Source organism: Balaenoptera ricei, chromosome 18 (genome assembly GCF_028023285.1).
Source record: "Balaenoptera ricei isolate mBalRic1 chromosome 18, mBalRic1.hap2, whole genome shotgun sequence".
Classification (NCBI taxonomy): domain Eukaryota; kingdom Metazoa; phylum Chordata; class Mammalia; order Artiodactyla; family Balaenopteridae; genus Balaenoptera; species Balaenoptera ricei.
Genome location: NC_082656.1, coordinates 1,959,025 through 1,986,821, shown reverse-complemented (window position 1 = coordinate 1,986,821; position 27,797 = coordinate 1,959,025). Strand labels below are relative to the sequence as shown.

Here is a 27,797-nt window from a genome sequence, read left to right as displayed (position 1 = left end):
ATGGTCTTTATTTATGCCTGAGTAAATAATATGGTTTAGCAGAGTTCACAAAATCTGAAAGAGTTTGTGCAATGACACACACATTAAAAAAAAAAAAAACTAGTGTGAATATACCATGACCTCTGAGGCCAGCAGAAGTCGTCTGCTGAGTCCTCCACAGCTGGCCTGCCATAGGGCAAACAGCAACCTCAGACAAAGCATAACCTTGCACAAAGGGTCAGTGTGGTCCATTCCCCTCCAGCACAGCATTTATTCTCACTACTAAATCCTGCCAGCCCCTCCAGCCAGCATCACCCCCAAGTGCCAAGGTTTATGGTCATTTGTGTAATTCTGTGATCAGAGAGCTTTTCCATGAGGCTGGTGGAGTTGGGGAGAGAAGCTTTTGAGATCGTTTTGTTTTGTCAATCTATTGTCCATTTCACTTTAAAATCTGCCAGAAAATTGCTACGAAGCAACATGTTTATCATGATAAAAAGATAATGTGCTATTATGTTTTCACGATCTCATGGAAAAGCCATGTAACATAAGTGTAATAACCATGATACCCCATCATGAGATGCCCACACGGCCAGGTAACGCAGTCTCAAAAATAAACCCAAAATACCTTCCTGTCCCTGTGACAAATAACACTGACAACAAGCCAAATAACCAGGCTACTCGCTCCAAGAAAACAAGACAGGAGCCAAGTAAAACCGCTTAGTCATCAACACTGGTAGCTGCTCATGAAGATTTGCTCTGAGAGCCTCACTTCCCTGCACCCCATTCACTGCAAAGCTCACAGGGCATCTGCGCTGCCAGTCCCAGCCAGCTTTCCACCTCGTGTGACCCGCTGTGAAGTCACCCAGCCTGGCCCTGGCGGCTCTCAGAGCATCCCTAGACCCAGAGCGGAGGGGGTGGGATGGCATCAATGTCCCGAACACCTGCTCTTCCCCAGCTCCTGATCCTGAGTCTGGGCATGACTTACCTTCGTGAAACTACTTCATAAGCCCTGTTGTTCTCTGGCTCATGAAAGCCACCAGATTCTCTGATGAAGTACAAAGCCTTGTTCTTCTTGGAGCACAATTTTGGCAGCTTCTTTTCAGTCACATCCAACGTGTATCAGAATCTTTTGCTGATTTCTAAAACCAATAAATATATAAACGTAGCACAAATGCTTTGAGGAAGGGGTCCGCGGGCCCATAGACGGGCTACACTCTGACCTGTGAGAGGAGAAAGAAGGGCAAAGAGAAAGAGAGAAAGAGAGAAGGAAAGAAGGAAAGGAAGGAAGGAAGGAAGTCAAGAAAACCCAGCCTCGGGAGCGAGGGGGACAGCAGGAGACCAAGAGCCTGCTTTGCTGTCCATCACCCGTCCTGAGCCTTGCCGTGCAGTTGACTCTCTACTGAAACTTACTTTTCACTTTATAAAAGTTCTAAGAAGAGACCTCGAGCTCATTTTTTATTGAAGTATAGTTGATTTACAATGTTGTGTTAGTTTCAGGTGTACAGCAAAATGACTCAGTTCATATATATGTGTGTATGTGTGTGTGTTTGTATAGATATATATACTTTTTCAGATTCTTTTCCCTTATAGGTTATTACAAAATATTGAGTATAGTTCCCTGTGCTATACAGTAGGTCCTTGTTGATTATTTTATATATAGTAGTGTATATATGTTAATCTCAAACTCCTAATTTATCCCTCCCCCTTTTCCCCTTTGGTAATCGTAAGTTTATTTTCTATGTCTGTGGCTCTATTTCTGTTTTGTATATAAGTTCGTTTGTATCATACAGTATTTTTTTTTAGATTCTACATATAAGTGATATCATATGACATTTTTCTTTGTCTCACTTACTTCACTTAGTATGATCATCTCTAGGTTCATCCATGTTGCAGCAAATGGCGTAATTTCGTTCTTTTTATTTTGGGGGGGGGGAGGGGGTGATCTCCAGTTCTCCTCAAGCGAAAGTGCTCTGTACGGAGCCCGGGAAGCTCTGAAGCAAACACATCGCAAACTCCCTCAGCGATCTTTTGGCACCTCATGGTGCAAGGGAATTGAAAACACACCCCTAGCCACACTGGAGAAAGAGGAAAAGTCACACCACGGTGTGTTCAGAAGTAAATTATCCGAAGATAAGGCAGAGCGGTGCCCTGGTTTCCACTGGATGAGATAATGTGGCCTCACCTGTTTTCCCTCCCCGTGAGTTTTCCCTAAAGCAGTATTAGTTTCCCACTGGAATGTTTCCTGTGTTCACTGGATTGCACGGCAGAGCAACTGTGAAGTCCCTGCCCGCCCGGTGGCAGCTGCACACATTCCTGGGCAGAGTCTGGCTGAGGCTTGAGGCTGCGGGGCCGCGTCCTGGATGCCACACGCGGGAAAGGGGGAAAGAAGAGACTTGCTGAGAAACGGCAAATCAAAGAGCAAAACAGGCCTCGAAAGGATGGCGACCCAAGCAAAATGCCGACAGCTCCTAGAAGACCTCTAGGAACCACATTCATCTCTCAAAGGAGAAAACAAAGGTGGAGGTTCTCAGAGAATGAACTGTCGCAGCTCCACACATCTGTTCATGCTGAGTCTCTCTTGCCAGGTGTGTTTAAAGTGAGAATGAAATATAGCTGCAGTAGCTAGAAAATTAGTATCTAAGCTGATTCCCATAGTCTCCCAGTTAAATAATTCACCCTCTCCGTTAACACCATCAGGACGGACTTAGCCTGTAGCTAGCTGATGCTCATGTCACGTGATGGTCTCACCCAATCAACCTCACTGCCCAGCAGGATCTTTAAAGAGGTGTCCAGAGCCATGGGATAATTACGATTTTCTTTAAGGTTAACATTTCTTTTCTATTCTCTGAAAAGAAAATTTTAAAGATACACATACACGTATATATGTATGCATCTATTTAATTATCTCTTCATAAAATTTTGTAAACTTTCCAAATGGCACAGAGCAGAGTAGAAAACTATACACACCTAAAGTGAATTTTCATATTATACTATTTTTTAATTATCTGTGGTTAATGTAATTTTTATCAAGTTGCATAAAATATTTCAAACGCAAAATTAATCCAGACACACGTGTGAGACGCATAACGGCCTCAGAAACATTTCTCCTTAACTGAAACATTTGCTTCTTAAAAGAGTTAATGAATACAGGAGCTAAATTTTATACAACATGGCTTTTACCATGAATTCAGATTTTTAAGAATTTAATGCAAAACACTTAGGATTTTGATATATTAACATGCACGATATAATTAATTCAGAATTAATTCTTACTTAACAAAACATGAAGTTGGATTCTTATTCAATTACCATTTTTAGGTATCATATAAAATGAGAGTTTGATTCAAGATGATCTCTAAGTTCTCCCTCTTTTGTAAGACTTTTAAAATTAGTTTTCTATTAGACCTACATCAGGAATTGATCTCTCTAAACCCTGTTAATAATCAGAAAATAAAAATAGCAAAAATAACTCTCCTGTGGAGAGTTATTATTACATACTAAAAAATATATATTTTGTTAAGATGTCTTTCACTAAAAGCTTAGGGAGTCCTCCAAAAACAGGAATTGTCCATTTCGAGCACTGCTTTTGATAGCTGGGGGGCCAGCACAGAGACTGGTCATTCTATCAATGCCCACTGACTGCAGTGGCTTCTGCACCTACACTGGTCCATGGAAATTTAAAGAGACAGGTACAGTTGTTTCTCTTCTTATTGGACCCACATATTTAAGGAAATCTCTAGGAAGTCATTGACTGGCTGCAGAGACAACAAAACAGATACTCCAGTGACCACATGTGACAAAGAATATAGTCTTTTCAAAAATGGTTTGGAGGGGCTTCCCTGGTGGCGCAGTGGTTAAGAATCTGCCTGCCATTGCAGAGGACACGGGTTCGAGCCTTGGTCCAGGAAGATCCCACATGCCACAGAGCAACTAAGCCCATGAGCCACAACTACTGAGCCTGCGCGCCTGGAGCCTGTGCTCCGCAAGGGGAGAGGCCGCGACAGTGAGAGGCCCGCGCACCGCGATGAAGAGTGGCCCCCACTCGCCACGGCTGGAGAGAGCCCTCGCACAGAGGAAGACCCAACACAGCCAAAAATAAATAAATAAATAAATTTATTTAAAAAAAAAAAATGGTTTGGAAAAGTCACAAACAAAGCAACAGCGCAGCCTTCCTCAAGTAACAACAGGAGCCCCTGGAGAGGAAGTAGAATCTGATTTTTAGTCACCACATCACAGCATTCAAAACATCCAGTTCTCAACAAAAATTACAAAGCATACAGAGAAGCAGGAAAGTATGACCCATTCACGGGGAAAATAAAAGAGAAATTAACAAAAACATCCCAAACATTGGACTTACTAGAAAAAGTCTCTAAACTGTCTTAAATATGCTCAAAGAACTGAAAGCAACCACAGACAAAGAACAGAAGGAAATCAGGCGGACAATGAGTGAGTGAGTCAGTAAAAAAAATAACAAATTTTAAAAAGAGTTAGAAATTATAAAAAAGAATGAAATAAAACTTCTGGAGCTGAAAATAAAACAGCTGAAATTTAAAATTTTACTAGAGGTATTCAACAGCAGATTCAAACAGGCAGAAGAGATAATCAGTGAACTTAAAGAGAGTTCAATTGAAATTACCCAGTCTGAGAAGCAGTGAGAAAAAGAAAAAGGAAAAAAATGAACAAAGCCTTAGGGTCCTATGGCTCGCTATCAAAAATACCAACGTATGAATTATGGGAGGCCCAGAAGGAGAAGAGAGACAGAAAGGGGAAGAAAAAATATTTGAAGAAACAGTGGCCAAAACTTCCCAAATTTATCCCAGGAATGCAAGGGTGTTTCAACATGAGAAAATCCATGTAATATACCTCATTAATAGAATAATCATCTCAGTAGATACAGAAAAAGCATTTGACATTATTCATTACCCTCTCACGACAAAAACACTCAGCAAACTAGGAACAGACAAGAACTCTTCAACATGATAAAGAACATTTAGGAAAAAACATCAGCTAAGATCATATTCAGTGGCGAAAGACTAAAATCAGTCCCTAAATTAGGAACAAGACAAGGTTGCCTACTTTCGCCATGGCTATTTGTAATCGTACTGGAAGCCCTAGCCAGAGAATTTAGGCAAGGAAAAAAAGACATCAAATTGGAAAGGATGTTTAAAACTAACCCTATTTATGGATGACAAAATTTTGCATCTAGAAAATTACAAAGAATCCACAAAAAAATGACCAAAGATAATAAATGAATTCAGCAAAGTCGCAGGATACAAGATAAACACACACAAAAATTTATGTCTCTGTACACCAGGAATAAACAATCTGAAAATGAAATTAATAAAATAATTCCATTTAAAATAGCATCCAAAGAATAAAATGCTGAGGAATAAATTTAACCAAGGAGATGAAAGACTTGTCAAAACAACATTGAATCTTCAGTTGCCATTTGTTTCCACATGACCTTCCTCAATTCAGTGTACATGAATCTTAGTTCCTTCACATGTATAAGGAAAAGCATACCCACCACGCTCTTCAGGGTTTTTAAGGAGATCGTATGGGACAGAGAATGTCAAAATGCTTACGTGGGTGAACTACTTTATTACTATGTGTCTCTGTGTTTCTTTAAAAATTTTTTGCATTTTTCTTTGTTTTCTTTTCTTTCAGATGGTGCCTTCAGATGTCTATGAAAGAGGCGTAAAGGCACAGAAAAAAGTTGAATCAAGACTTTTTAGCTCTTTCCCTAAATGCTATTTTCCATTTATACAAAGTTATTCTTATTTTCGTCCATTTTCAAGCTCAAGTTTCATTTTAGGTGAATAAGCATCACATACAGCATAAGTATCAAATATTGAAAAAGCATTATATATAGTAACAGAAACCATTGCTTCTTTGACCTGTGACATAATATTGGTTTCTCTAGTTCCAGGTTATGTTGTTACTATTGTTCAAAATCAGAGAAATTCCATGTATTTAATCCCTTAGCATATCGCTAAACACTTGACAGTTTTCTGCTTTCTAGATCTGTCTTGACTGACATTAGTCTTCTCTGCCAACTTAGCAATATTTTCAAATGTAAACACACATTGAAAGCAAATTATTAAACTGTGGATTGTGGTGACATTAATGACCTTGGGTTATAGATTGCCCAGGCTATAGTCCTTGAACGTGTAGCTCACCAATAACTATTATACTGAATGTCACCACTAGAAACAGATTGACTCCCTCATCTTTCAAGTTTAAAGATACTTTAAAGTTTAGTTTTAGTCAATGAATCACCATATGATAAGCTAGAAAAGTCTTTAAGAGATCTGCTCATCAGTAGCAAAAGTCTTGTCTCTTCTATTTTAAATAACCTCCTTGGTCAGCATCTCCTGCCTGGTAGGAATTACACTCCATTTTAGTTCTCTCTTTATAATTTGTTTTTTCAAGCTGAGTCCATGTAATGAATGGTCTGTCAAAGTGTGTTCATTTTTTTAGTGTTATTTTTTCTTTTTCATGAATCAGAACACTTGCAAAGTTCTATTTTGCTGATCTTTAAGAAAAACAGGTTTTTGGTTTAAATTATCCTTTCTGAATTTCTTTGTTGTGCATTTTTTATTTCATTAAATTCAGCTTTGATCGTTAGCCATTCTCCCTTCCTGGTTTCTTGGGTTTATTTTGTTTTTCCTTTTCTAATACCTTCAGGTGATTTTTTGATTTTATCTTTCCTTAGTTCCTTTATCTTGAGTATTTCTTCCTTAATAACAAAATGATTTGAGCTATAAGCTGTTCTGAGTTCAGCTGTGCCCACAACATTTGGTATGAGGTTTCCTCCTGGTTGCTTTCTAGGTAGTTTGTGATCTCACTTTTTATTCTGTCTTTGATCCAAAGATTTTATGGGAGTGTTTCTTAGTTTTCAAGCAGTAAGATGTTTTTAACGACCTCTTAACAGGCTCTGTGGCCTGAAAATCTCTACTAAGTTTTTCTCCATGGCTAACTAATGAACACCTTTTGTGTGAAAGTCATACGAAAAACATATAGCCTCTACTTGGGAGATGCGAGCTTACATTTACAGCTACAATTTTGTTTGTTGATCGTGTTATTCAATTTCTCCAGGCTTCACTTTTTGTTTGTCTACTAGATCTGTCCATTCTTGAAAAAGATATATTCGAGTTTCCTTTTATAAACATGCTCTCATCACATATAGCATTTGCATAGTTTTGGTCTTGCATAATTAGCTGCTGTTGGTTTTTTTTAACCTCTTTATTGGAGTATAGTTGCTTTACAATGGTGTGTTAGTTTCTGCTGTACAACAAAGTGAATCAGCTATACATATACATACATCCCTATGTCTCCTCCCTTTTGCATCTCCCTCCCACCGTCCCTATCCCACCCCTCTAGGTGGTCACAAAGCACCGAGCTGATCTCCCTGTGCCATGTGGCTGCTTCCCACCAGCTATCTATTTTGCATTTGGTAGTGTATATATGTCCATGCCACTCTCTCACTTCGTCCCAGCTTACCCTTCCCCCTCCCCGTGTCCTCAAGTCCATTCTCTACGTCTGCGTCTTTATTCCTGTCCTGCCCCTAGGTTCTTCAGAAACATTTTTTTTTTTTAGATTCCATATCTATGTGTTAGCATACGGTATTTGTTCTTCTCTTTCTGACTTACTTCACTCTGTATGACAGACTCTAGGTCCATCCACCTCACTACAAATAACTCAATTTCATTTCTTTTTATGGCTGAATAATATTCCATTGTATATATGTGACACATCTTCTTTATCCATTCGTCTATCGATGGACACTTAGGTTGCTTCCATGTCCTGGCTATTGTAAATACAGCTGCAATGAACATTGTGGTACAGGACTCTTTCTGAATTATGGTTTTCTCTGGGTATATGCCCAGTAGTGGGATTGCTGGGTCATATGAGAGTTCTATTTTTAGTTTTTTAAGGAACCTCCACGCTGTTCTCCAGAGTGGCTGTCTCAGTTTACATTCCCACCGACAGTTAGCTGCTGTTTCTGACGCTCTGAGGTCTGAGACTGGTTTCTTTTCATGATCACTCTGTCTCCCTATTTGGTCTCATGGATGCTTAACATTAAATGCAAATTATTATTTTACTATATTATGACATTAATTATATTATACATTAACATATTGCCTTTCCTGGTTTATACTTTTTAGGGGTTTTTTGGTCAGTGTTTTACGAGTTTCATTTTGTTTAATATTGCCTCGTGCCTTGTTTTTTGGTTATTCTCTTCTGACCCTTATGTTCGAGTGTTCTGTGTTCGTTTGTTTTAAGTGTGATTATTACAAATTGTACATAAATGGGTTTGTGTTATAGTACAAAATCTAGCCCATTTGCCACCATAATGGCTAATACCGTTGATTATATACTCCATCTTCCTTCAGAATTACTAAATATTTCAAATTGTCATTTCTTCCTTTTTAAAAAAAATTCTCCTTGGTTTTGTTAGTCTGTCTCTAACTAGTCTTTTTCCTCTAATTAATATGTAAATTCTACCACCCTCTTCTATTCCATTAACAGTTATCTCTCATAATTTCCACTGTTTTCTGAAAACAAGTTACCAACTATTTCCTCATCGAGATGGAGTGTTTTACTCTTAAAGCAGGCTGGATTTCCACCAAATGCATTTTTCCCCATTTTTCCATCTCTCTGTAATTGTGCTCTGTTTTGAGATATTTCACCCACCTGACCTTCTGGTTCTTAAAGCTGTGTCTCCACAGTGACCACCTCATCTTTAATTTGTCAATCAACTCTCTAGTTAGGAAATCGTGTTTTCAGGTTTAGACAGTGAAGTACTCTTTTTAATTGAATATTTCAACTTAAATATCTCTTCCACCAGGTTTTAGTTTTTCCTCTAGGCTTGGGTCTGGCTGGTCTTCCTCCCTCTGTATACTGAGTGGACTTCAATTTGGGCAGGACTGTGTTCCAGCCGAGTCCAGGAGCCAAGGCCGTGTCCTTGCCGGGATAGATCCAGGGCGGTCCCTCCCTCTAGGTCACATGCACACGCAGAGAACCGGCCCGTCTTGCTGCCGCCACCTGCCTGTCCAGCTCTTCCTCGGTCTCGTGGAGGCCCAGGGCCTCTACACAGCCTCGGGGGGCGGTGGTGACACAAAGGTCCCCATATCTCTCTGAGCCACGACGATCTGCTGCTTCTAGCCCTCAGCCTGGGCTCCTTGTCAGTTTTCTAGATACTTTCCCAGGTCAGGGGTGAAACACCAGGGATGATCATTCTCTCCACTGAGACCCACAGAAACCAAGGCCTCCACTGCTTCCGATACTCACAGGCCCCAGAGCCATTAGCAGAGGTTCCGAATGAGGGATGGGGTGCAGGGGAAGGGTCTTTGCCCCAAACTGCCGTCACTTTCTCGCTCTTCTCATTGCCTACATGCTAGCCAGAATTCTAAGCATTCATTTTAAAAATCTGGTGCTTTTAAACTGCTTCCGGATTCTAATCACCTCCCTCCAACCCAGCACTTTGCACACTGGAATCCTCTGGAACTTTCTTAAACATTGCTTCCTGAGGCCCAGGACGAGCCAGTAGATCAGAACCTCTGGGTGCTGTGGGACCACCTGCTCATTGCTGCTCCACACGGGGTGGTCTCAGCTCCTGAATTCAATGGTAAAGCTTCCCGGGTTCTAGAACGAGGTTGTATAGCACTGTAGAGGGTCTATTAGACTCAGAGAGCCTTGTACAAAGACACAAACAAAACATCAGCTTTGGTAGGTGGTGGGGTAGAAATAAGAATAAATACTTAGGAAGCTCCTGGGTAACATGAGAGATAGAGAGAGAAGTAAAGGATGGCAACACAGTACAGAAGGCGACCCAGGAAAGGGCTTCCCTGGCAGTGCAGTGGTTAAGAATCCGCCTGCCAATGCAGGGGACATGGGTTCACGCCCTGGTCCGGGAAGATCCTACATGCCACAGAGCAACTAAGCCCGTGCGCCACAACTACTGAGCCTGGACTCTAGAGCCCGCGAGCCACAACTACTGAGCCCGCGTGCTGCAACTACTGAAGCCCACGTGCCTAGAGCCCGCGAGCCACAACTACTGAGCCCACGTGCCACAACTACTGAAGCCCTCATGCCTAGAGCCCATGCTCTGCAACAAGAGAAGCCACCGCAATGAGAAGCCCGCACACCGCAACGAAGGTTACCCCCGCTTGCTGCAACTAGAGAAAGCCCACGCACAGCAACAAAGACCTAACTCAGCCAAAAATAAATAAATAAATAAATTTAAAAAAAAAAAAGAAAAAGAAAGTGACCCAGGAGAGGTGGCTGCAGGTGAGGGGTGACCTGGGTGGCGGGTATGGCTCCACTTGGTGCAGGGACATCAGGGCAAGGAGGTGGAGGTGGCACTTCTCGATGGGCAGGACTTCTGTCTCCGCATCAATACGAAGTGTCACTGTGAGTGTCTTCATGTTGAAAGGGGGCTTTTTGTGCCCAGAGACCCTGATCTATAGTCACCAGATTTTTTTAAGCTAATATTCAAATTATTAAAATTAGCCTGCAAAACCCCAATTTTCCATAAGCTTTCAACTTACACATCTTATAAAGTATTTATAACCAATACTTTAGAGCTTAGTCAGATTCTCTTACACATTTCAATATCTCAAGTCTAAAATCAGTAGCTTAATCACATAGTTGACATCTTTAACATAATACAATAGGTCAGATTCTCTTAATATCAGATTCTCTTAAGTATGGCATATATTTTGAACACCAAAAACATGTAGGTTATCTCAATGATAACAAACTGTCCCTACGTTCAAGATAAAAATATGAATTTCTGAAGGCAGATTTACTTATTCAATTTTTTTAATTAAAAATTTCCAGGAATCAGAAATCCGCTCACCTCTCAGGGAGAGTTTTTCTATGAAGCACACGTGGACATCTTCCACAGAAAAGGCACGGAACCAGGAGCCACATATTTTCCCCAAATGATTTTACCAGGACTGAAGTCCCACAGGCTGAGCCCTCTTTATAATGAAGATAGCAGATTATCTCTAGACCCTTATAAACAAGCCCTTTGATTTCATTCTCCAACCCCATCTTGTCACAGCTAACTTCCTTCAACTAATCTCTTTTACTGCCAGAAGGAAGCTGTATTCTTTTTACATGTTTACCATCTGGCAAGGCCACACCTTGACTGATGTCACGATACTAAGTCATGTTAGTGACAAAAATGACAAACACGGCTTCTATTTCAGGGAGCTCAGCCCCCAGAGCGTGTGACCCCCAGAACCCTAGCATCCTAGGGACAAAGGATGCTTAGAAGCAGGTGACATAGAATGACAAGTCACGTGACAGGATGATGGGTCTTATTCTTCCATTCAAAGTGGTAAAGTTAGTGCCACCCAATAAACCAAATTACATGAGAAAATATACTATTGTAATAAAGAAAATTTGGAGCTCATAGAAGAGAATATTTCCAAATTCCAAGGGAGGTCAGAGAAGAAAGTTAAAAAAAAAAAAAAAAAAGCCCTATAAAATTAGCTTTCCCACCTGCACATGACATCAAATGAATACAATACCCTCCTTGAAACAATATGAATTTTAGCAGGTTTTTACAACATTGATGAGATATTAGCATTGCCCACGTTAAGGTCTCTTTTTCTAGGAGATCTAAATGAATTGAACGTTCATGTTGCAAAAAGCAACTGATGCAGCTGCAGGGGCTGCAGATTTTTTTTAAAGCAACCGAATTTCTCTTTTTTAAAAAAGATTTCATGGAAAACACTAGCTAGAAATGTTTTCAGATCCTGGATTAATTACCAGATGATACTGTATAAAGTTTCAAATTATTATTCTCATGCCACAAACAAGTACCACAGAAATGATGATGATGATGATGATGTGTGTATATTTACAAAATATTTAAATAATGGCCCAAGGATTGAGCATTAGAGTAACTAAATATCACTAGGAGCCAAACTCCTTCTCCTCCAACCTCATAGACAGGTAGGGTGTTAACAGTCCTGGAGGTGAAACTGGATTTTAGCAACTATGTGTGAATTTACTTTACACTACATTGAAACCCCAGCACAGGACACTGGAGTTTTCTTCTGTGGTTATGGGTTTGTGGAGTATTTTCTTCTTTTTGCTCTGTTTTATTTCTCCGATAGTCACTAAAGACTCCAGTTGATCTAACATTTCATTTGGGATAAGTCACGGGTTTAAAAATGATGAGGGTTCGTAATATTCAAAGCATCTGAACAGGAGTATCTTTAACGTGGTAAATAACAGTTACTATGATAATGATCATGTGAAAAATAGTCACATCTGCCAGACAGGGAATTCTTTGTGTACTGACCACCACCTTGGAGGCGGGGGAAGATCTTCCTTGGGAACTAGAAATAAGTATCAAGTGGGAAGAGGCAGAAACTAAACAGAACCTCCAATGATCTGAGGCCACTAACGAGAATGTACTTGTTCAGTCCTGGAAAAGTGACTTCAGTCCGCCCTGTTTCCTGCTCTCGCCCGCTAGATAAAGGTGCTGCCAGCAGAACCCGGGCTCTCTGGCTGTGTTCACTGGGCACCGTCTATCCTCTTAGCCGCCCCTGATTTCCTCACCTCACATAACCTGAAGCCGCTGAATGTCCTTTCTTATCTATTGGAAAAGAAACCACATTCGCTTAAAAAGAAAGCAGAGTTTTATGACCTAGTGAAATTAATCTTTGGGACCATTTTACGTTGAGAAAAGGGAAACGTTACATCGGCATCTACCTGGCTGCATGAAATTCTATCATAATGTATATATTCTAATTCTTTCCTTTTTCTGAGTAGTTAATTATAAACGTGGTCAAATTACCTCGGCTGCTTCTATGTTAATCGCCACAGAACAGAGACTGGAAAGTCATCATCTTCTAGGAGCATGTATTGAGGGACTCCTATCTCCCTCACATTATAATAAATCTGAGATGTTGTCTCCGTGTAGAGTCCCAGTAACCCAGGGTGAGGCCAGACGGAGGAAGACACATTAGCGCTAACAGAGGCAGCCCATGTGCACAAGCCCGTCTCCATTTCTGGCCAACTCTTCATTTTATGCATGTACACACAGAAACACATGTTAGTAGGAGAAAAACATTTGCCACATGAGAAATAAGAACGATGAGGCCAAATCTGCTTAGTAGGGAATGTTTCCAGGACATAAAGCGAGCCCTGCGTGGTGTTCCACGGGACAAAAATGTTTGGCAGGAGGGAGGATGGTCACGGCACCAGAGACGGTCTCCATGCACCCAGCCACTGTTATCTAGCAGATATTTGCTGTTTCAAGTTCAAATTCTCTTTTCATCATCAGCCCCCAAAAGCTCACGTACACGGCAAGCGCCGTGGACAATGATGTAAGGGCGGACAGATGGACAATTGCAAACTAACGTGATGGAATGATTGCCTGCAACCCTGTGGGACTGTCCGCATCTTTTAGGACCCAGTTACTTATCAAATACGTACAAACATCAAAAATACCGGTTAGAACTGACGGCCAGTGGTCCACAAGAAAGCCGCCTGAAGACTCAGAGTCTTGCAAATAAAGAAACCGGGATCTGGGCGTGGACAGCTGGGTCAGAACATACCCATGAGACATTTAAACAAGCATTCCTAGAACAACATAATTTCCATAAAATTTATCCGATGCTTTATTACGCTAGTATTCTTTGAAGAGAGGAGTAACTTTGAGGGCAAGGAGAATCAGTGCACTTAATTTACCTAAGCTTTCAGGAAACTTTTGATAAGCTTCTCATCCAGAAGTTTTTTGGGTTTTATTTTTTTTAATATTATCATGTACAGGTGTAACTGACATGGCTGATTGATAGAACAAATGTCTTAACTATCTATTGCTGTGTATGTGACATGTTAGCCTAAAACTCGGCCACTTAAGACAGCAAACTTTTACTATGTGACAGGTTCTGCACATGGGGAGTCAGACGGGGCTCCGTGGGTGTGTCTGGCCCACGTTTCGTCCTGAGGCTGCAGCCAAGCTGGTGGCCAGCACGGCAGTCACCAAAAGGCTCAAGTGGGGCTGGAGGGGGCACCCCAGGCCCCTCGCGCGGTGGCTGGCAGACCCCAGCGGACCCACGTCCAAGAGGGAGCCTCTTCACAGGCTTGCCTTCAAAGTGGCAACCACTGGTCCACCTCACGCCATTCTAAAGGGGAGCCCCTGAGGCTGGGGCTCAGGCTTCCCTGAACCTAATCAGAGATGGCCTGAGTGCCTGTGTCCATGGCCCATCCACTAGTAGCCGCTCACTAGGTCCACTGCACACTGGGCAGAAAGGGGCCACGTCGCCCCGGGCACCGGGAGGTGGCGTCGCTGGGGCCGTCTCCGGCCGGTGGCCTGTACGCCCCACCTCCATTCATAACCCTTCCTCCTCCGAAACCTCGTTCCAGCTGGGAGGGGCCCTGCGATGACGGTCTGCTGGGTGAGACAGAAGCCTGGTCTCCCCTGCGTCCCGAGGGAGCTTGTGCTTTCCGGGTGGGTCCTAGCCCTCTCCCTAACTCCATCCCTTCCTTCCGCCGGGATGTGGACATGGGGGCCGAAATGTGCGGCAGCCATCTGGCAACCAGGAGCAGAAAGGCCAGAGAAATTAACTCATCATTGGCCCTGCTGTCACTAAGCTGCTGACCAAATGCCAGCAGCCACTGACCTCTGGGCTGCTTGTTTCATGAGAAAAGCCCCTATTCATTTAAGTCACTCTAATTCGGTTTTCTGGTACTTGAAGTAGAGAAGTGCTCCTCGTTTATATGTTACGAGTCTGTCTGATAGTAGGAAATGAGCCGTGGATACACAAAGTGACTTTGGAAAGAAGGGAACAAACTGGGATGTAAATTACATACAACCAGAAATTTTAAGTTCAGATTATTTAATGTAATAGTCATCCTTATCTGAGAATTTTCTCCCTTTTCCTTTTCTTTCTTGGTAGGTTTGTAGGCTTATAAACATGCCTTCACTTCTAAATTAACATTCAGTCCCTCCCTCTGTCCGACAAATGGATCTGACCAAACCTCCAAATATTAATGAACAGAAAAGAAAAGTGGCTTAGCTGTTGTGACGGACCAAAGCTGGTTACAATCTCTGTAGCTTCCCAGCAAGAGGTGGGATCCACTGCCCAGCCCCCTGACTCTGGGCTGGCCTTTTGACTTCTCACCACCAAAGGGAAGGGTGGAGGTGACACTGCACCTGTTCTGGGCCTGTGCTTTAGGAAGATCTGGCAACTTCTGCTTTGCAACGTTAGAATTTAGCCACCAGGTAAGAAACTCGGCTGGATTTTGAAACACTGGCTCCCAGTGTTGGAGAGAAGCCTCAGAAGATGAGAGGCCGACTGAGCCCTCAGCAGGATGGGGGGTGGCGCAGAATAGAGGGACCAGCAGAGCCCCAGAATCATGAGAAATCGTGAAACGGTATTGCTTTAAGCAATTAAGTTTTGTGTTTTGTTTTGTTTTGTTTTACTTAGCAGTAGACAACTATGACTGTTCAGGGTTGGGGACCTGACAGGCAGGGGCCGGGTAGGAAGGCACAAGGGAGAGAGAAGGTCAAAAGAAAAGAAGCAAACCACACACAAGTCAAAATATAAGATTAAAGAGTCCAAAGAGCCCACAAAGGACAAAAAAGTGACATATTCCAAACGTAATTCTACAAGTACAAGGCAGAACAAAAATTAAGAATTAAACATTTAAACATGAACATTCCTAAATAAAAGCAATTATCAGGACTTCCCTGGTGGCGCAGTGGTTAAGAATCCGCCTGCCAATGCAGGAGACACGGGTTCAAGCCCTGGTCCGGGAAGATCCCACATGCCATGGAGTAACTAAGCCCGTGCGCCACAACTACTGAGCCTGCACTCTAGAGCCTGCGAGCCACAACTACTGAGCCCACTTGCCACAACTACTGAAGCCTGCTCGCCTAGAGCCCGTGCTCCGCAACAAGAGAAGCCACCTCAATGAGAAGCTCACGCACCACAACGAAGAGTAGCCCCCGCTCGCAGCAACTAGAGAAAGCCCATGTGCAGCAACAAAGACCCAGCGCAGCCAAAAATAAATAAGTTTATTTTTAAAAAAAGTTTAAAAAAAAAGCAATTATCAGTAATTCTGTGAATATGCCAAGGTATGTCTATCTGAACTCTAGGGTAAACCTAGTACGGTTTTCAGGTTTAAAGCCAGGTTATGGAAACAGCCAAGAAGAAGCAAGGGGTGCGATCCCCCTTTGTACGTGGTAGATGACTCTGGTTACATCTTCCCAAATCCTACAAGAATTAAAATGATTGCCTTTTTCAGTGATTCTCAGTGAGCCCAATGCCAGCTTTCACACATGCATTCTGAATGCATATAACAAATAAATGCAACCTTGGTTCATTCAGCAATAACTTTATGAATTTAATATAAATAAAATATCTTTAAGGTAGGACATATTTCACCTTACATCATACCAAGAAACTAAAGCCTGAGAAAGTTTCATTGCAGTGTCCAATATCTTAGCCACCAGCTATGTGTGATTATTTAAATTTAAATTAAAGTCTTCTACATCTGTGACTATTTCTGTTTTGTAAATAAGTTCATTTCTATCATTTTTTAGATTCCACATATAAGCGATATATGATATCTGTCTTTCTCTGTCTGACTTACTTCACTTAATATGATAATCTCCAGGTCCATCCATGTTGCTGCAAATGGCATTATTTCATTCTTTTTTATGGCTGAGAGTCACAGATGTAGAAAACAAACTTATGGCTACCAAAGGGGGGAGGGGTGGAGGGATAAATTGGAAGATTGGGATACACACTACTATATATAAAATAGATAACTAATAAGGGCCTACTGTATAGCACAGGGAACTCTACTCAATACTCTGTTATGGCCTACAGGGGAAAGGAACCTAAAAAAAAGAGTGGCTATATGTATATGTATAACTGATTCACTTTGCTGTACAGCGGAAACTAACACAACACTGTAAATCAACTACACTCTAATAAAAATAAACAAACAAAACCAATAACATAAAGAGATTTTTAAAAAGAAACAAAAATCAATTAATTAATTATTTAATTAAAGTCAATAAAACAAAAATTCTGTTTTTCAGTCACAATGGGCACATTTCAAGTTCTGGGTGGCTCTAATGACCAGGCCCGTGGTCCTGGAGGGCACACGTAGAGAACAATGCATCCTCACAGAAAGTTCTGTGGAACAGCCCTGCCAGGAGGCACTTGGCTTTCCCAACAATGCTCCGGAGATGCTGTCCTCAGTGGAACGTACCCTTCGGTATTATTATTGCTTCAGAAGTTGTTACACTGAATCATACATTAAAGAAATGTTCAGTTAACCTAAGTAGAATAAATGTATGCACATGGTTCCCAAACGTTGTTCCCCAAGATGCCAGTATCATCAGGGACATTGTGGGAGATTTAATTTTTTGAGGAAGAAACCCAGGATAGTACAGACCTGTTTGGATGCTGCACAAACCGCAAGTCCGAGGGGGAGTTCACAGTTTCATCGTGAAATCACACCACATTTCTTTCAACGTGTTGTATCTTTGCGAAGCCGGGTTTCAACTGTGGTGATAAAAAAGCAAGTACAGTATGAAAATCCACACAGATAGGAAATAAGAGTGGCAGAGGCCAGTGTGATTCCAAGTCTGAGAGGCTGCACGGTGCCATTAGCAGCTAACTGAGGCTGTTTAAGAATGAAATAAAAATATTTTTCTTTCTTTCGATTTATGGGCAGTATTTCTGCAAATGGCTACTTTTAGGACATAAATACTTAGGTTATTTGGACCTAACTACTTAGCAAACAAAACCTTTAGTCATTTCTTTGGGCCCAGGAGTGTGCCGTGAAAAAATGAGTGAAACTCTAAGGGTGCCGTGAACCAAGAAAGTTTGGAAACCCCTGAGTCAGTGAATGAGAGTATCACGATTGCAGCTTTGCTTTTAAAAATGAGATAGAGTTATACATGGGGAAAAGGACTCTCAAAGAAACTTTTTAAAAGTCATCTAATCAACTTCCTCATACATCAGTATCTAAACAGAAACTTCTACATTGTAGGCGCTTGATAACTGTTTCTTAAATCAACGCTTCACTAGAGATCTACACTTAGCAAAGACAGCCAAACGTTCATTTTTTTTTAGACAATACAATGTTTAAGTATTAAAGTACATAGGGCTTGAGCATTTGTCTTTATGCCTTCTCCGTAAAACTCATGTCAAATGCAATTTGTTTGGATTCAATCTTTGGTGTCATGTCTCAGCCAATGATGTTGAAAGCTGCGGGTCATAGGTGTAAAGCTCTTAGGAAAACACCTTTATACATTATTTCTGACACGCCCAAGATTTGCCAGTAATACGACAAAGCATCCTGATATTGAAGTCCTTTCTTCTAGTTCTATTGGCGTTCCAAAGTGCCCATCCAAGCTTTTCAAATGCTTCTGTTCCATAAGTAAAAAGGAAATGCAAACATATTAGAGTTAGGTGAAACTAATCCTACCTTTACTGCTAAAAATTTCCCGAGTTGATTCCCCAGGGTTCATTCTGATCCACGCGTCTCTCTTTACAATCGCTAATATTACACAGACTTCCCAAATGTTGTCCATTTTCTACTGCAGCTGAGAGAAAATCAAAGAGCAAAACAGGCAGGGCAGCTGACGCGGGACAGATCTGGGTGAGTCAACAGAGCACACGATTCCTGAATCTCATGCTGCATCCTCTTCGCTTGTCCGTCTGAGGCTGTCCCAAGGAATCAAAAACACCTCCAAGGCAACAGGCCACGTCCACTGCTATTTATTTCCAAAGTTGAGCTTGTTTGCAGGACTCACTATGCCTAGAGGTTCGGCGATGCGTCCACGCATCCCCACTCCCAGGCACCCCCGTCTGGCGCTCTGGGTGGAGGCTCCCTGGGGCGCCGACTGGTGTCTTTGGTGGCCGTGGCAGAGCCCATCACGCGGTCGCCCAGCAAACCCCAGCTCCTGTCCCCCGCCTCCACCCAGCCGCTCACGAGCTGCCGAGGGCCGTGTCCTCACTTCCCCCAGGCCCGTCCTCGAGGGTCACCTTCGCAGTGCGGTTCTCTCCGGCCACCACTTACAATGGCCGTCCCGCCCACGACCCCGGGCCGCCCAGGCCCTCTCCTGCTTCATTCCTCCTTGGTACTCGTCGCCACCTCGTGTATCACGGTCTCAGCTGTGGACCATCTCACCTGACCTGCTCCTGACACATGGAGGCCTTCAGTAGACATTTGTTTGCTGAGTTCACTCCTTTATCTGTTTAGTGGACATAGTTGAGCATCTCCTACGTGCCAGATACGACGCTGGATGCAGGCAGAGCACCTGCCTTCACAGACCTCACCACACACTGCCGTGTCCCTGAATTATAAGCGCAAACGTGTGTGTCCGTGTTCTGCACATGTGTCTTCTGAAGAAACAGTCACTGTTTCTATTAGTTTCTCTAAGAGAGCTGTGACCCCAAACATAGGAACCACAGGAGAGACACCCACCCACCTGCATAGCCTCCGTGTTTCTCTCAAGTGGACCTGGCGAGGTTCCCTCGCAAGAGGAGAAGCTCACATCCTAGAAACCCAAGTTCCCCTCAGGGCACCGGCCCTCATTCTACCACACAAGCTCCTGAAAGCACGTTTCCTCTGGCTTCCTCCCAGGCTGTTCAGAAGATGACAATTATTTTAACCCCACCCTGGCTAAACACAAAGATCCTGCAACTGAACCCACTCTAGAGGTATTCTGACCTTACCCTTGGCCTGGGCATACTTTAAATATTTAACCCACGTGCTTGTAATAATCTGGTGTTTATTCTACAACCATGTGTGTATCTTCTACCACTTAACCTATCACGTTTGGTTTCCAAACCTCAGCAGAGAAGGATGGTGTCAGACCGTTTCTTATTGGCTTAATAGAGGCATTTCAATATTGTTCCTGATGATGGTGAGGCCGTATGAACCCTGACTGAGCTCTTCCGATAGACCTGTCCTGAAAAAGGGGGTAGAAAATTGAGGAGACGACCCAGATAATCGAGGCTGACAATTCCAGACGATTCCTGGTACCGATCTGCAGTCCAAACATGTTTCAGCACATTCAACCCTCCGTCTGACTCTTCACAGGAGGACCTGGATCTGGAAACTACCCGTAGGAGAAGGTTACTATTTTATCGTTGCCTTGTCCTTTGCCCGTGGCTTTTCTTCCTGTTTGGGAGGCGTGGGTCTTCGTGGCCCCTCCCGTCTGTGGTCCCCAATCCGTCTCTGCCCCCGCCTCCCCTTCCCATAAGAACCGCTCAGCTTGACACCTGCAGGTCCTGGACCCCCCGGCTGTGTGGCTCGGATTCTGATCCGATTTCTCTGAAGCCGAAAAAAACAAATCTTTTGTTTCCGACAATGGAGACTCAACATTGGGTCAAACCATGTTTGACCTCGACTGGCTTTTCTAAGTTATTTTGTACATTTTTTAGCAGTGAAACCAAACTGAGTCCTCAGCTCTATTCCCGTTTCTGGCAAGGGAAGAGCCTTTACACAATTGGACATGTTTTGGTTTTTCCTCACTGAGAATTTTAACACTCTTTTGTATTATTTCTACAATAATGTGTAAACATATTTATTTTTAGCTGCTTTTTTTTACATTTCAGGTCAAATTTTTTTATAGTGCACTTATTTGTCGAAATAAAGATTGTCACATAATGCTGGTTTAAAAAAAAAAAAAGACACGTCTTTTGGGTGCAGAACTGCGTCAAAGTTCTATGGCTCCGAAACTGTTGTTCCAAAAAGTGTTCTTAAAATGCGTTCTTTGCGTATGTTAAAGCCTCTTACGTGATTTATATGTACTCTTCATGTATCTTTAATTTGTGTTCACACCCAGGACATTCTTCATCTCCTTGCTTTTAAAACCCAGCAGCCCTCGACAAAATCCCTTCTACTCAGGTTCTACGATTCCTTGAAAAAAATCAACATCTACCCAAACTTTCCCGGCATTCCTGCATGAAGCCTTTACCATTTATCACTCAAACATCTCAATCCAGAGCGGGAAGGACCTCTTGGGACACTCCAGCCCAGATCCTGAGCTGCTTGCGGCCGAGATCGGGAACCAGAAGCAGAGGGGCCTCGGCCCCAGACAAGCCTGTGCATCAGTCCGTTTACTTACATGCCCAACTGAGGCAATGATTTGAACGCTGAGTGTGTGGTGTGTCTGAGACCTCAGGACACCAAACTATCCGCCGGCCCTCACCCCGTTAGGTAAACTTCAAAGGGATACAACTCCCCTTCCTTGTGTTCACCCAGGAAGAACACTTGTCCGGTACTCCTTTATCTAGTAACCGGGGGCTCCAAGCTGGGAGCTGAGACCAGGCACAGATTCCTTTCTGCTCTGAGGACAAAGTTCAGACTCCTTCCTGTGGCCTCCAGGGCCCTGAGGGACCAGGCTCCTCCTGGAGGCGACTACCCCCAGCCTCTCTGCCTCCCTCCCGTGTGTCCTCTGGGTCCTGGGGTGGGCGGTGCTTCCTCCACCCTCAGGCCCTGCCCTGTTCTTCCTGAGCCTCGCCCAGTGAACCCTCAGCGTCCCTTCACATCTCAGCCTGGAGGTCCCTTCTTTGGGGTGACCTGTCTGGACGCACGCTCCTAGGCTCAGCCCTGGTTCAACACGGACCCCAAATCATCAGACACAGTTAGCAGGAAATACACAAATTATTGACACTATTGTATTATTTTAAAGATTCTTACCCTATTTGTTATTAGCCTTAAAACTCAAGTTCCTGAAAATTGTCAGCTGCAAGTACGGATGTCACGGGGTCCTTGGATCTGCCAGCTGTGTCCTTATGACTTAGCACCATGGGCACGGGTTCAGGAGCGACCACATGTGACAGCTCGAGAGGCCCCTGGAGCACGAAAGGAAAGTGGAAGAAGGAGGCTGAGAGTCAGAGGGAGACGCTGACCCAGATGTGGGAAAGAAGCCAATGCCCCCAGAGCTAATATCGGGGTGGGGTCAGGGCTCATGGAGCTGTGGGTGTGTGATCACAGAAATATTGTGCTGCCTGAGTTGTCCCTCTTTGTAAATTATCAAGCTGAACTTAAAACTTTAGAACATTCTGAAAAATAGTCATACTTGTTTAGACTTTCAGGAGGTTCACCATTCAGTCCAGGAAAACGAAATTTCACCTGGTGGATCTTCACCAAGATCTGAACCTTGAGCTGTAAACCTGGAAGAGAGAAAGAAAAGTCAGCGCCTTCTCTGCAGTTTTCCACGGTTATTTAGGGAGGGGAGAGGCGGTTCCTCTCCGTCCTTTTATCACTAAAGAGGAGTGTCAGATAACTGATTTCGAGTTCAGCGGTTTCTCTCGGCAAGTGTTGAGGTTTGCTGCCCTTGAACTGAGGGTAAAGCCCCTCCCGTCACCTGGAGCTGGGAGGGAACCCTCAGGGGAGAAAAGGGGCTCATTGTGGGCAGCGGCCTCCGTCCACACTGCAGGAGAAGACACCCCGAGGATGAAAGAGAAACGCAAGCAGAGAGACCGGCACGGACTGGAGGGGCAGCTTCCCTGGTGCGGCCCGACGCCTCTCGGGAGATCGTCTTCAAAGCCTCACCCTCTGCCGGGGAACCTTCCAGCCGCTGCCTGACGGCACCGAGAAGTTACCAGCCTTTCTTATTTTTTTCTTTCACAAATTGCACAGCAATGTGTCACAAAAGACAACTTTCTCTCCGGAAAAGGTGAAGCGTGCCCTCAGGGCTGCCCAGCATCACAGCTTCAAGATAGGGGTCCAGAGTTTGGTGTCCTCCTTCTGTGCCTCGTGAGTAAATAAAACCCTTGCCCTAAAATCAAAATGCACACTCCTGGAAGCGTCGGTGAAAGGTGAGGGACAGCCATCCTTGGGCAGAGAGGTCTGGTCACTTGCAGGTCACCACCTGTCCCCTTCTTCCTTCCTGCCTTGTCACATCCACAAACCAGGAGGCAGAGGCCAAAAGCTTCACCACCAGCGTCTGCCAAGTTCTGACCTTTGACCTCAGCCACCCACAGCCAATAACAAGCTGCCACACAAAACCCTTTCAAAGCCAGAGTAAGTTACTACCTTTCCTTCTTAAATTGTAAACTATTTATGATCGTTAATGAAACACGCGCTCCAGTGTCAAGGAAACAGAATGTTTTTTGTAGGAGATAAACCCTCCTGAAAATGTTTAATTCAAGTGTTTAGTATTTTAATCATGCTAAAAATTAAGCGCCCTTTCATGACAAACGCATTTTGTGCGGCAAAGTGATGGGACACAAGGGTCCACTTGAATAATTAAATCACTGGTCTTTATGATATTGAAATGATTGTCAGAAAGGGGGAAACACAAAGTAGCTCTCTGTGATCGTGTCCATACAAATCAGTGCTTGATGGAATTCAGCTGTGCTTTTCTTTCTTTGGGGTTTCTTTTCCTTTATTTGTACTGAATTCAGTCAAATGGTTTGCGGATGTCACCACAATCTGAGAATGTGTATTCGCAAGACCAAAATAAATTATGAATCACTAATTTAGGGGGAAAAAAGAGAAAACCAGCTCGTCATGAGCGTGACACAGTAGTTCCACAGGATGGCTTGTACGCTGAGGCAAGACTTCACAGCATGGAGAAGCACAAAAGTTGTCCAGCACAGAAATCCGCAGGTCACTCTAAGTCCTCCCCACAACAAAGATTTCCTATCATAGTTTTTGGAAGATGTCAGTGATGGGACTCAGAGAGTTACAGTATCTGAATCCTAGGTTGAACTCCAGCCCTGAAACACCTGGATTCTGTGACAGAATAAAAAACAAGAGGCTGGGAATTCAAGAGGTCAAAACAATAAATGTCCTGGTGAGCTCTTTGGTCTAGATTTCTAAAATCATGTGGAATCGGGGAACTTGAATGTCTCCCCAGATAAAGTATAACTGAACACTGAGGGAAGCCGCAGATCCTGCTGGAACCGACCACTGGGTTAGAAACCCAGACCCTGACACTGCCACCAGCAGAGCACCAGGGGAAGCCACCAGCTTCTGGGCAAGTTTCCCCAACTGTGAAATCGTTGTGATGTTGGTTCTGCTGACCCCACAGTGAAGAGAGAAAAATGACATTGTTTTGAGTTTGTTGGAAGGAAGATATTTGAAGATTTAAAAATAAAAAAATGTTTGTTCGCTGTGTACAAGATACTACAAATTATAGTCGTTCATATTTTAAAGTAATCCCATGACCTGAGATCCCTCCTTGCTTGGGAGAAGCCTTGGGATTTTCATTACATCAGGCTCAGTGTGTGTGTCTGCATGCATATGTGTGTGCATATGTGTGTAAGTGTGTGTATGTGCACATATGTGTGTTGAGTGTGCGCATGTGTGCGTGTGTGTGCACATGTGTGTTGAGTGTGTGCATGTGTGAGTGTGCACGTGCTGTGTGTGCATGTGTGAGTGCGCATGTGTTGCGTGTGTGCATGTGTGCACATGTGTGTTGTGTATGTGTGCACGTGTGTTGAGTGTGTGTGCACGTGTGTGCGCACGTGTGTTGAGTGTGTGCATGTGTGTTGAGTGTGTGCATGTGCATTGTGCATGTGTTGTGTGTGCATTGTGCACATGTGAGTGTGTGCATGTGTGTGTGCGCGTGTGTTGCGTGCATTGTGCACGTGTGTGCGTGAGTGCGTGCACGTGTGTGTGCACGTGTGTTGAGTGTGTGCATTGTGCATGTGTGAGTGTGCACATATGTGTGTTGCAGGGGGCGGGGGGGTGCTTGTGAGAGTCTCCGTTTTCTTGCCTTGCAGAAGCAGCAGCAGCTGAAAACGGTCATAATTGCTTAGGAGTGTGGACCATCACCAGAATTCCAAGAAAACATAGCTTTTTTTTCTGATGAGAGGAGGTGACAAGAGCCTGAGAAATGGGAAAAGTTCCTTGATTTGGCCTGTAGGGTTAGAAGAAAATGTTCAACCCCTTTAACGCACTGCAGAAAGCATCCCTCACCCGGCGTGCCCGTCCTCCAGAATTGAAGGGATTCATGCACATCTGTTGCTTTTCAGAAGTTCCTCAAGGGCTTTCCAGAGTTTGGAGAGAAATGCACATCCTTTCCCGAGACCAAGCTAAGGAGTTATTGACTTGAACAATGAAGGTTCTCCATTCCTTTCATCTGGGAAGACCCAGACTTTTCCAGCCATTGAATACAGTTTGTTTTCCAAAATGTTAGGGTTCTGAACCTGGAACAGCTGCGATAAAATAAAAATGGTGAAAAATTCTTCAGAGGAATAAAGGTAGGGGAGCTGGGGGCTTTTTCTCAGAATCAGAGACAAAGGGAAATTGAGGGCAGCGGGAAAGGGGCCGCTTGGGCAGCTGTGCCACAGAAGCGGTGTGAAACTCCCCCTCTCCTTCCTGTGAATTAAAGACAATGTTACCTCCTCATCGGGATGCTGAACCTGCCTCGAAGACGAGAAGCTCTGTGAGCCGTTCCTACGGTAACTGCCGCCAGCACCCGTTTTATCAGCGAGGGTGGTTTGCTGTAGGCCTGAAGCCAGCCAACAGTGGGTGACCTTTCAACTCACCAAACATCCATAGTTACCTGCTTTTCACTGAGTAAAGTGTTAGACGCCACTTAGGAGGAAAGAATTCTGAGAGCATATGTAACGCTGAGATGGATCCAAAGCCTTTCAGAGATGTTTTAAATCCTGGAGTTCCATCAGCAAGCTGTCTCTGGCCACCAGATTCTAACAATGCAGAGCCCCATGGTTTCCCTTTACTGTCGTTTGTTTAAACTCGAGGTACCTTCTTTGTGTTTGTTTACCAATAACCGTCTGTCTTCTCTGACAAACATCCAGCTCTTAGGAGGCTGGTTAAAGGCCTGTCTTCTTCCTCATTTCCTAGTGCCTGACACAGGCATGGCACCTAGTAGGTGCTTAGTGAATATCTGTGGAAGAAATAAATGAAAGAATTCCTGGCTAAGTGTTCGAATAGTGAAACTGATCACTGGGGGGTCCAAGGCACATCATGGGGGTTTTGTCCTTTCCTCCGTCACACCGTGAAGAACCACCCTGGCTTGGGCAGCCATTGGAACCAGTGTTGGCTTCAGTGAATGGGCAGGACTGCCAGCCTCATCACTTTTCCCAGACATGACTGTTGGAAACCACTGCACCAAGAACAGCAGCCAAAGGACATGTAGAAGATGTGAAGTCCTTCTGTCTCAAAAACAAAATACCTACCCCATTAAGTCAAGGGTGTCCAGATCTACAGAGGAGAGTGAAACACCAGACTTCTGGATACAGGAGCTTGTGTGCTGCACTGTGGAACACGACTGGTTGGTTATTCTTTTCACCAGAAACTATCAAGTGGAAACTTCAATTAGATTTGAGATATGATACAGAATATTTAAAAACCTGGAGCTAAAATCACTATTTGATCTAAGTCAGCCTTCTCTCAATTTTAGTTTTTTATTCTAGATTTTTCCCTCAACCTGTCTGGGGGATCATTTGTAGGATCCTAATGATGACATCCGGATTCTCCTTCAACAGGTCCCGTTTTCTTCTGTTTCCCACATCATTGCCTCCTATGTTCAAATGCTCTATTGTTCGTTGGCCATAAAATTTTCAACCACCCTTGCACTGCCAGGTGCAATGGCTACCTGGGTAAGCCCATGTAAGAAACCAGATTATTTTTCTTTCAGAGACCTAACAATTTATTATTTGTACTAATGTGTTAAATCTCAGGTGAGCGGCACTGATTTTTGTTCCCAACACAACAAGAACAACAGCTCATTGGGCAAATCTCATTGTTACAAATATGTTCCAACAAAAACTCTTAGTAAACATTTCTTGGACATTTTGGATACTGCGACAAGCATTTCCTTGGCCACCAGGTGTTACCTGGAGTTACATAAGAGACATAAAAAGTCACAGACAATTACACATCCACATAGATCCATCACCAAAGTCCTCCATTTTTCAAAGAGCATCATGTGAGGCGGACTCATTTTCTGCGTCTCACACGGTCACTTAGTCTCAGGTTCTGAGACGTCTTTCCCCAGATATCTGGAGCAAGGCTTCTGGAATCAGAGTAGCCTGAGTGTTAACCCTGACTCTGCCGCCTGACCTGCTGTCCTTGGTGAACCCACGGGGTTTGGGTATGTCATCCAGATCTCATGGAAGCCGGTCATTTACGGACTCCACAGCTCCTGCCTGGTTGCAGACTGTTTAGTTACAAATGAAATCAAATGACTTGGAGGAAACAGCACAGAGCCCTGGAGCCCAGCAGGCTAGAAAGTGCCCTGGTCTGGCTTTGCAGGTTCATTCTCGTGCTCACCTCTCCAGGGCTGTATCCGAGCTCTGGATTCGGGAACATTCTACGTGTTGAGTGGTGTGCCTGCCTAAGACACGTCAATCACTCCCCAACTAACCGCTGCTTCGTCTACCCTGGCTGGAGTTGCCAAATTTAGCAAACAAAAATCCAGGTAAAACTGAATTCCAGAAAAACAATGGCTAATTCCTCAGTATATTCCATGCAATCTTTGGGACACACTTATACTAAACAATGTTCTGTTCTGTATCCGAAAATCAAATTTAACTGGGTATCCTGTATTTGACCTGGCAACCCTCAACCTGATGCTTGCAATTGTTTGTTATCCTTTCAGTGTTGGAAATAAGACAGGTGCATCTCAAACAGTGAGGTCTTGTCGACATAAAAATATAAACACTAAGTGAAAAATGAAAAATTTAGTTAATGCATTCTGATCTGAAGAATGTGAAATAAGCATAATAGCAGCTGCTATTTATGTAGCGCTTAGTTTTCAGACTTTATTTCCACAATAAATGTGTGAGGCAAATGCTGCCATCCCTGTTTTATTGGTGGTGAGGGCTTGATCAGTG

General features: G+C 43.5%; 1 long non-coding RNA gene across 3 annotated transcripts in view; it reads right to left on the bottom strand.

The window, feature by feature from the left end:
* Window positions 1–907: 907 nt before the first annotated feature.
* The window catches only part of LOC132352557 (uncharacterized), a 257,021-nt gene continuing 230,131 nt past the window's right edge, over window positions 908–27,797 (bottom strand). For 2 of the 3 annotated variants that reach the window (XR_009498778.1, XR_009498776.1), the window contains exons 6-10: window positions 24,913–25,151; window positions 22,064–22,157; window positions 21,682–21,836; window positions 17,419–17,528; window positions 908–1,118 (exon numbers count right to left, since the gene is read on the bottom strand). This is a non-coding gene — a long non-coding RNA (uncharacterized LOC132352557). The remainder of the gene's footprint in view (window positions 1,119–17,418; window positions 17,529–21,681; window positions 21,837–22,063; window positions 22,158–24,912; window positions 25,152–27,797) is intronic. The other variant, XR_009498777.1, reaches the window with a different exon arrangement.